This window comes from Erithacus rubecula (genome assembly GCF_903797595.1).
Source record: "Erithacus rubecula genome assembly, chromosome: 3".
NCBI classification, from domain to species: Eukaryota; Metazoa; Chordata; class Aves; order Passeriformes; family Muscicapidae; genus Erithacus; species Erithacus rubecula.
This window is the reverse complement of record NC_136689.1, coordinates 28,991,073-29,000,468: the sequence shown is the minus strand read 5'-3', so window position 1 is coordinate 29,000,468 and position 9,396 is coordinate 28,991,073. Positions and strand designations below refer to the sequence as shown.

Genomic DNA, 9,396 nt, shown 5'->3' with positions numbered 1-9,396 from the left:
ATGTTATGTTGTGTCTGTGCAGGTGTGTCTACTTTGATTTTTTTTGTCATGTTGGCCTAGGATACCTGAGAGGTTTCTCAGACAGGTCAGACTCCATCAGGACCCAAAACATGGGGCTGTTTCTCTTTGAGTAGGAATCATTGCCCTATTTCTTACATTTGTAAGAGAGTGTACTGTGTACACCTGGAAATCACGGACAGGCAAATTTGGTTTAAACCAGCTGGAGGCTCTGAATGCCTTAACCTGGCATTTGGATTCACTACCACAACGTCACTACCATAACTCAAAAGAAACATCCATCTGCATGGAGAAGAGCTCTGCTGGACAAGATGCAGTGCAGCCTCTTGAAAAGCCCAAAGAAATGACAGCACTGCATTCCATGAGACCGAGTCCAAAGAGAACACAGAGACAGATTTTAGATGCGGTGGATTCTGAGTAGGGATGTCTGCACAAGGAGAAGCCAACATCATTGCTCCTGGGGTGTGTAGCTAATTGTCTAGCAACTGCTCTGTATCAGAGCTGTATGGTAAAAGGCCAGAATGATTTCTGATAGAAAAACTCATTGCTTCTCGTTTTTGTGCAAATGTAGAATTGTTCTTCAAACACTGAGCAGTGTCAGATGAAGTTTACTGCAGTGGCCCACTTCATAGCGGGGAGGAATAAATGGTAGCGATGCAAGTACTGACTTTTGCCACAATGAGAGCTGTCCCCGAGCTGGAAACAGCACTGAGATAAACACTTGGGCCACGCCGAGATGGCCGGGCCCAAGCATGGAGAAACAGCCCTGCCCGTGTCGGAGGGATTCCTGAGTTCAGGCGGGGAGCCTGTGCTCCTGACAGCCCGCAGCCGCGACCTGCGCGACCCGCAGACCTGTCTCGCAAATCACAGTGATGCACACAGACCACTGCACCTGCACGTAGAGCCTGACCCGCCAGCGAGCCCAGAGCGAGCACAGGCACAACCTGCAGCCTCAGCCCCCCAGGAGGGCCGGCGGGCAGGCCCCGCAGCGCTGCCCCGAGCTCTCGCCCGCCGCCTCCCCCTCAATCAGCGCCGCCCCGCTGACAGGCTGGGAGGGCGCCGCACAAAAGGCGCGGCCCTCCCCGGCCGGCCCCCGCCCGCCCCCCGCCCCAGCCCTCCGCCCGCTCCCGCCCCGCTCCGCCCCCGCCGCGGGAGCGCCGCCCGCACAGGCGGCTGTGCTCGGGGCCGCGCACGGGGCCGCGCTCGGGGCCGCGCTCGGGGCCGCGCTCGGGGCCGCGCCCGGGGCCGCGCTCGGGGCCGCGCTCGGGGCCGCGCACGGGGCCGCGCTCCCGCCGCCGGCAAACCCGAACCTCGCTTTGCCCAAGCGACGCGAGCGGAGCTTGTGCGGGTGGATTGCAGTGAAGCACACGCCTCCTCGTGCTCGGGTCTGGCCGCGGAGGGCTCAGTGTAATGGGAGCTAATTAGAAGGAATTTGCGGTTTTAGTATCTTTCGGTGTGTAATCTGACCACAGTTTGTGTGTGGACTCTATTTTTCAGACACTGCAATTCAAAATTGACTTTAATGCCATAAACTACTTTTTTTCCTTATATGTTCTTGTCTAATGAAAAATTGAATAGTACTGTATGGAACAACTCTTTAAATATCAGTTTGTGTCGTGCTATATTAAAAGCAGATTAAAGAGATATCGAACACTAAATGGATTTTCTGAAATGGTTGAAGTCCGTTCGTTGGTAATTAGAAATCTGTTTACACCAAAAAATTCTCTCATAGGCAGAAAGTTTAAAGTAAATTTTTATTAGAATGCAGTTTTATATACTATAGTAGCAAGCATTAATTAGATCTTGCACAAATTTCAGGATGGCTTCAAGTACAAATTTAGGAGCCTGGTATGTTCAGTAGTAAAAAAAAATATTTCATTCCATGGGGAAAAGTGACATTAAGTCTATGCTATATTTTTGTGGAATTACTGTTTCCACAGAACCATTCAACAGACATCATGTTAGTAGTTATTAATTTATTCATCTACTTTCGCTATGCTAGGAATACTGCCTTCAACTGTTAAAGAAGCAGCTGGCTTTTTTATACAAATAAACTGGGCTCTGAGACTGTCAATCTTCTTTGTTTGACAGAGAGGAGTTCCTGCCCGCTCTGAAAGAATAGCTCAACATCTGTCATCCCATTCTCTGTGATGGCCCAAAATCAGGAAGACTACAGCTGTCCTCTTCCTTTCAGATACTTCTGGGAGAGAGAGGTAGGAGGACTGTGTATTTGGTCAGCATGTTCATCATGCATTAAGCAAGTCTCTACAAGCCCTTGCATGTAATTGTATTGCTTTTCCACTGCTTGAATGGTAGAATTTGTAGTGTAGAAGGTCTTTGGAATTTTGATCCTACTACGAGGTTTTTTTGAGTTTTTGTTGGTTTTAGTTTAGTCTGTGTTTGTTAATAAAACACATTTTAATTGTAATTAAAGTTTTAACAATAATTTATACCCAGGCATTTAGCCCATGAGCTTGTAAATTGCAGATCTATACATGAGTATAAAGCAGAAAATATTTATTCTTTCAGATTAGGAATTACACTGCAGTGCTGAGTGATGGAGGAAGATGAAAATGAGGAATGTAATTTAGCATATTCCTCGCAAGCTCAAAAGTGGCATCTTTTGACACAACTGTGCGTGGAGCAGAGGAGAGAGGGAAGGGGTGGAGGAAGAAGAGAAGGGGATAGAAGAGGCTGTGAAGAATGTGTTACCATCTAGAAGAAATGCTTAATCTCATTATCTCTGGTTTAATATCCAGCAAATTTTCTCAAAGCAAGAAGAAACAAAGGAACAAAAATATCTAACAAACAAACAAAGAGAAAAAACCCAACCCCCAAAGTCAGAATAAAAATTAATTTTTAAATTAATTGTAATGTCCTCTTCCAGTCACAGACAAACTAGTAGTCAATAGTGGAATGTTCATTGCATATCTTGTTATCACAGGTAAGAACTGTGATGAACCTTGGAGTCCCCTCCAGCAGCAACTGAGTGAAGCACACACCTTTGCAACCTATGATTTCAGCTTCACAGTCCTAAGAGTTGAGGAAAGCATGAAGTGCAAAATGCACAGAGAGATTTAGACACTGTGAAATTCAGCTCTGCTGTCCAGGGGAATCCAACCTCTGAAGTTAGCCTATCATGTGCCTGGTGACACTTAGGCTGTGGTTACATGGTGGATTTGATTTGCCTTACACCCATGATGCCACTGAAAGGATGGATCAGCAGCTCAGTCACACTGTTACCACTGCTTGGATTCTTAGAGCTCTAACCTCTGTTTATCTGCTCATCTTACAAGGATGCAGAAAGAACACAATTTCTTAGTAAGACTGGTATTGACATTTAACATTTTCTAAACACAAATAAATTAATTACTTTTTCCACAGAAATGCCAATCTAATCTCAAGGTATTTACCCCTGCCAAGTCCTAGAATGAAACCTTCTAGACTGTATCAGAATATACTTAAAGGAGACTTTAATATGTCACCTCCAATTGAAAATATGGTAAGTTTGTGTAAAATGACAAAAAAAACCAAAAAACTTTTCAAATTATTATTTACAGATGGAAGAGTCACTGTGATTCCCTAGCTGGACCAATCTAGAAAAGAATCCCACAGAAACAGGAAAACTGTGGACTTCAGAAAACCTTCTGCACTACAGAAGAGAATAATAAGCAACAAATCCTACTTTCCCTCCAGTCTCTCTTGTTCAGGAACTAAAATTACACCTTCCATTTCCTGTGTTTCTTTTCATGTACATACCAAACTTGTCTCTGCCCTATGTGGAGTGATGTCCTCATCTTCATCCAGGGTTGCAGATTTTTGGAGACAGAAATTGATTTGGTGCCTCCTCAAGTCTCTGTTTCCATAGTGTTGGAATCTTAGAGCAGGAGTGAAGATTTTAGTCAAAAGGACAATAGCTTAAAGAAAGAAAAGAGACTTGCTAGAATGCCCAGAAGTGAATATCTTCCTGCAGGTTTCTGCTGGGGCAAACAGTGTGTAACTGAATTTGTTGTTAGCCTTCTCTCATTGCTCAGAAAAAACAGTCCTGTCAGCTGTCTTATTTAGAAAGCAAACTAAGCCAACTCTGGCCAGAAAAATTAATTTTCCAATAGAAATGTTACAATAAGTTTTCTCCAGATTGCTGTGCTTTGTAACAGAAGGCAAACAAACCATCGTCAATTCTGCACGGCCTTCTCATGAGATGATAGAGATTAAATATTTTGCATTTTCCTTCTGGTTTATGAGTTTGGGGTGTACACTCATTTTATGACTTTTTTTGTGAAACAGTGCAGGATAGAATTTGGTGCATTTTTAATGAGAGCTGTGAATCTTGCAACTGCCTTTTCTTCTGGAGTCTATAGCTTGGGAAAAAACCACCAAATACAGTTATGCAATAAAATTGCAAGAGTTATAAACATTGTAACTAGCCTTGGGACTGTTTTGACTGAGTCCCACCTCCAAATCTTTTCTAGAAAGCAGATCCTGTTAGTTAATAAGCTTAGGAAGATTTTAATGAGTGAATAGACACCGAAACAACTCAGAGCATTTGCCTTTGTCTTATGAAAAGGAATCACACTTTAACTCCTTGTTGCTTATGACATGCACTTTGTGGTTTGGATTGGCAACCTACAAAGGTATGTTATCATGGTTTGTTAAATTGTGTGAAATAGGTAGAGAAAAATTTGCAGTCTTTAATGACATGGCCAATACTGTCACTTTGTCTGCTTCCAGAAAATCGCTCTGAAGTAAGGAGCAACATTGCCATTTATTACATCAGAAATTGATAAAATAGCATTAACATTCTCATAATGACAGAATAAAAAATGATGTAACAAAGAAAACACTTGTTAATGTGGTTATCCTGATCTGCATACAGTCAATAATAAACAAACACCTGACACTTGGATGGTGGTGTGGATCCATTCCTGGCTTGGATTGCAGAGTGGCTTCTGAGACCCTTTAGCATCCATACTATCCCTCTGCCATGAGCTGTCCTCTTGCTGTCTCTGTGATCACAGTCTAACACACTGAGGACTGTCACACTCACCCACTGCATTGCTCCAATCTTAATCCAGTCCCTTTTATTCTGTGCTAAAATGCAGACAGGAGCTGATTTTAGGAACGGATTCACTCTCTCCACCTGTCTTTGCTCTATCAAGTAGTTTTGCTGTTGTGGTGAGATCTCTCTCTCAGATGAAGATGTTATTACCTCCAAGTTTAAGACTGTATTCGTGGGGGGGTTTTTAACCACATAATTTATCAAATAATTAAATTATGATCTGAACCATGTGAAAATAGATCTCTTATAAAAAGAGGAGCCTATTGACTCCGAAGATTATTTGGGGGTCTAGACCTTTTAAGAAAAAGAAAAGCACAAGTGGAGTGCCAACTGTATTGTTAATCCTGAACTCTACAAAGAAGGTTTCTACATGAAATAGTGAGCAGGCAGGGACCACCTTTAGGGACATGTCTCATGGGTGGTTGCACAGGTCACCATGACGCAGGGCTGCTATTCACACAAAGTGAGAATGTTGCAGTGTCATGCCTGTGCTGCTGATTCAGCTCCTTATCAGCTCCTGGTTAGAGCTTTGATAGCTGATGTGACAAACCATAAATAATGGAAGGTCAAACTGAGCAATGTTGTTCGCTCTGACCTTCTAATACTTCTGGCTTATTAGATCAGTCATTAGTGTTTCAACAGGCTGCTGAGAAACAGAGTACAGTGGCTATAGCTGCCAAATCCTTCCCTATTCACAGACAGCCTCTCTGTGTAGGTATTAAATGCATCCCAGGGAAAAAGTCATATGTTCCTTGAAAGGAAATCAATTTACAAAATAGGGTGAAAATCACAGAATAGCCAAATATAGAATATGGCCATGTATAAAGAGAATGTATCAATAAAAAGCCCCAACCTATTACCAGACCTAGAAACCCCTCCAAGCAATAACCAAAAAATGAGCACAGTAGTTATCAGTACAAATCGGGATTTTTTGTTTATTTGTTTGTTGTTGGGTTTTTTTTTAAGCCAAAGGGTTATGAGTTAGAGTGTAAGAAAATAAGGTAATTGAGACAGTCAGAATCTGACAAGGAATAAATATACTGTCATTGTCCAACCCCTGCCTCCTCCAAAGTTCTGAAACTGAGAAACCTTAGTCGTTTCCATTTTAAGACTCTGTATTTACCCTTCTTATTAAGTTGTGAATTTTTCCATTAAAGCTGTGACATTTTCCATACCAGTGGTCTGCCAAATCTTAAAACTTTAAAATAGAAAAAAACCATTCAAAATCTCAAATATTATCAATCCCAAAGTTAATTTTATAAGCAAGCATGTTTTAGCTAATTTTAAGAATTATTTTGCAATTATTTTCTTGAATACATCTAAATGGGCTTAAAAAAGGAAGATGTAGGGCCATAACTGCTATACTATAATGAGAAAGACAAACTATTAGCACAAACTCCTGTCAAGATTTGCCTCAAGATTTTATGGCTGCAAAGCAAACAGCTGTCAAATCTATAGGCAGGATGCCATGTGCACTGCTGCCATGGGTTTATATGGAGCTCCCTGACCATCACTGCTGTTGCAGTGTTGTCTTGCCTTGTAGGAGGTGATGTTGTGAATCACAAGCTGACAGCCATGCCAAAGAGCCACCCTGAGCAGCAGTGTTGCTCTACACAGCAAAAATTGCTGTAAAAGAAAAGGTTAAAAAATTGTATGCTAAAAATTAGTATTAAAAAAAATAATCTGAAGATGGTGCATTCAACTGAGAGATTAGAAATGGACAGAATTAAGCTTTCTTTGCCAGCCCTGTGTCCTCTTACATTCTGTGTATCAGTCTTAAAATAAACAGTCTTTTTGGTTCTCCTTTTTTTTTTTCCTACAGCATTCACACTTTCTCAGGCACAGGGGCTTCCTGGGGTGCTGTAACATAAAAGGCTGTCATCTGCTCAAGTATCATGAAAAATTGAGAAGCTGCCATAAATGAAACCAGAGCAGGGAAGACAGCAAGCTCTCCTGTGAAAACAGCTGTGTTATGATGGATAAAGGGATTCTCCTGGAGCTGTAGCTCCAGAAGTGAACCTTCATCTATCCTGATTTTATCCCTTTTCTAGACTCAGATTCCTCGTGTGGTTCAAGTGGAAGTTGTACAGGTAGTTACTTGTGTATTCCTTATTTCCTGAGTGCACAACTTCATACACTCAGGACTGATTCAGAGGAGTGCTGAGTACTCACAGATGCTGAAATCAATGGGACTTATGTTTTAGATTTATAAAATACCACAAAAATGCTAAGCATCTTGGAAAATCTGGCTCTGAGCACATCATATTGAGAACCCCAAATCAGTAGACATTTTCATCAATCTTGGCCATAATGGCTCAGCACTTCAGTTCTCCATCTATAAAGTCAGTCTAATAGTAGAGTATCACTTCTCAGGTTTAAAGGTAAATTAATTAGTATTTGGGAAGCACTCAGAAACCCTAGTAGAGAATGCTGCAGAAACACCCATAAAGTTATTAATAATTCAGTATTCTGCACAGGGTTTGAATGATGTGCAGTAAGGAAGGCATGGAGCTACATATTGAGTGATAAGAATAAAAAGAATATTGAACAGCTGCTCACTCCGGGAGCATCGTCCATCCTATGAAATGAATGATGTATATGTCTCTGCAGTTAAAGACTTATTATCATGCATATGTGCAATGAGCTCAAATTAAAGTTGCAAAAGCAAGCTTAATTCTGATTTTTCTGAAGTTGAGGGGGCTTAAATTTGCAACACAAACATAGTTTCAATGTAAATATTTTGTGTGATCATTTATGTACTTTCGTGTTTTCCTCCTGAAGGCATGAGAAGTTTCCTGTGTCACTGAACCCAGTGACCACTTACATAAAGCATTCATGTGGCCTGGGTCACTCTGGGAACAAATGTATTGATTTTCTGGGGACCAACTCCAGGAGCAAGTTTGACTCAAACCATCTTTGTCTGATTGTTTTGTAGTGGCTACTGAGCAGAAGAAAGGCATAAAATGTGCCCAGAAATAGAGTAGCAGGCTTGTCTTTTGGCTTTATTTTGTGTCAGGTTTTTTTGGTAGTTAATGTAGCATTGGAAGAAATGCATAAACTTCCATCCCAGAGATGAAGTTATTGCCAAAGCAAAAATTCCTATATTTACATATAAATATCCCCATTCAGCATGACTGAATAGCTTTCTCATTTGTAATGAAGGAGCAACATCCACAACAATCAAATGCTAAGACAGAGATGTTAGATTAAACTGACTGTACGTATCTTTGGATGTAAACCCAATCTTTCAGAAATTCTACCTGATCCAAATGAATAATCTTTACTAAACACGTTCTGAATTATGGCCAGATTTCTAGATAAGATTGCTTGATCTCAGCTGAAGACCTCTGTATAGAAATACAGAAAAAAGACTCCTGGCTCTTTCTGTCTCACTCAGGGATGTAGGTCTATTTTTAGTATGTGGTCTAAATTTAGTTCAGAGGTTTGGATTTTCCTAGAGACCTGGAGCAGTCAGGGCACATTGTGGGCTTCTGTTATTCATGACCAAACCACAATCCAGTAATTTTAAACCTGTCATCTACTTTACACTTTGAAATACACTGGAAAGAACAAGAATGCTGCTTTAAATTTTGTTTAACTGGTCACACAATGACAATTAAAAATATTTATTTCTCCCCTGTTTTATTCTCACTTTACCCCAGATTTTGTAACAAATATACTGGGTTCCCAACTAGATGTAGTCCTGTTCCACGTTGTATTTTGTTGTTATGCTAGCTCAAAAATTATTTCAGAGAAAACTGCATCATCCCTTGTCAGAAGAGGATTTAAAATATTAAATCATATTGTTTTCAGCAAGCTCTTAATTTTGCTTGCATTTCTACAAGCTTTTCTGGACATAGATACATTTCTGAGGAGAAAACAGTATTGTTTATTTACCCAACTCTCTTTTCTCCCTTTTGCACTTTTTTTTTCAGAAACATAACTTATTATCTACTCCAAGATTAAAAGCATTCTAAACCATATCAGCTGCAAAAAATAGCTATCTTGTTGATTTTCAGAAAGTCTACAATGCTCCATCTAATGTATTCAATGAATTATTTATTTCTTAAAGAGATACAATAAATCTTTACCTACTGTATTTGATGATTTTCATTGCTGGAATAATAAGTAATATGATTTGAGTGTGATTGGAACCAGGTACTAGGAGGGGGGAAGGGAGGTCAATTTGGACTATTTACCAAGCACATTGAAGGACAATGCATCTGTAAAGACACTGGACAGTGCTACTCACTTAAAATTTCCAGGGGAAGAAGATGTATTTCTATTGAAAATAAAGTGCAGTAATTACTCAAATAGTT

The 9,396-nt window shown here is 40.6% G+C and overlaps 1 long non-coding RNA gene across 1 annotated transcript; it reads left to right on the top strand.

The window, feature by feature from the left end:
* The first annotated feature begins 1,360 nt into the window (after positions 1–1,360).
* LOC306800246 lies at positions 1,361–4,248 on the top strand. Its single transcript, XR_013773779.1, has 3 exons — positions 1,361–1,471; positions 2,110–2,231; positions 3,579–4,248. It is a non-coding gene; the product is annotated as an uncharacterized lncRNA (long non-coding RNA).
* The last annotated feature ends 5,148 nt before the right edge of the window (positions 4,249–9,396 follow it).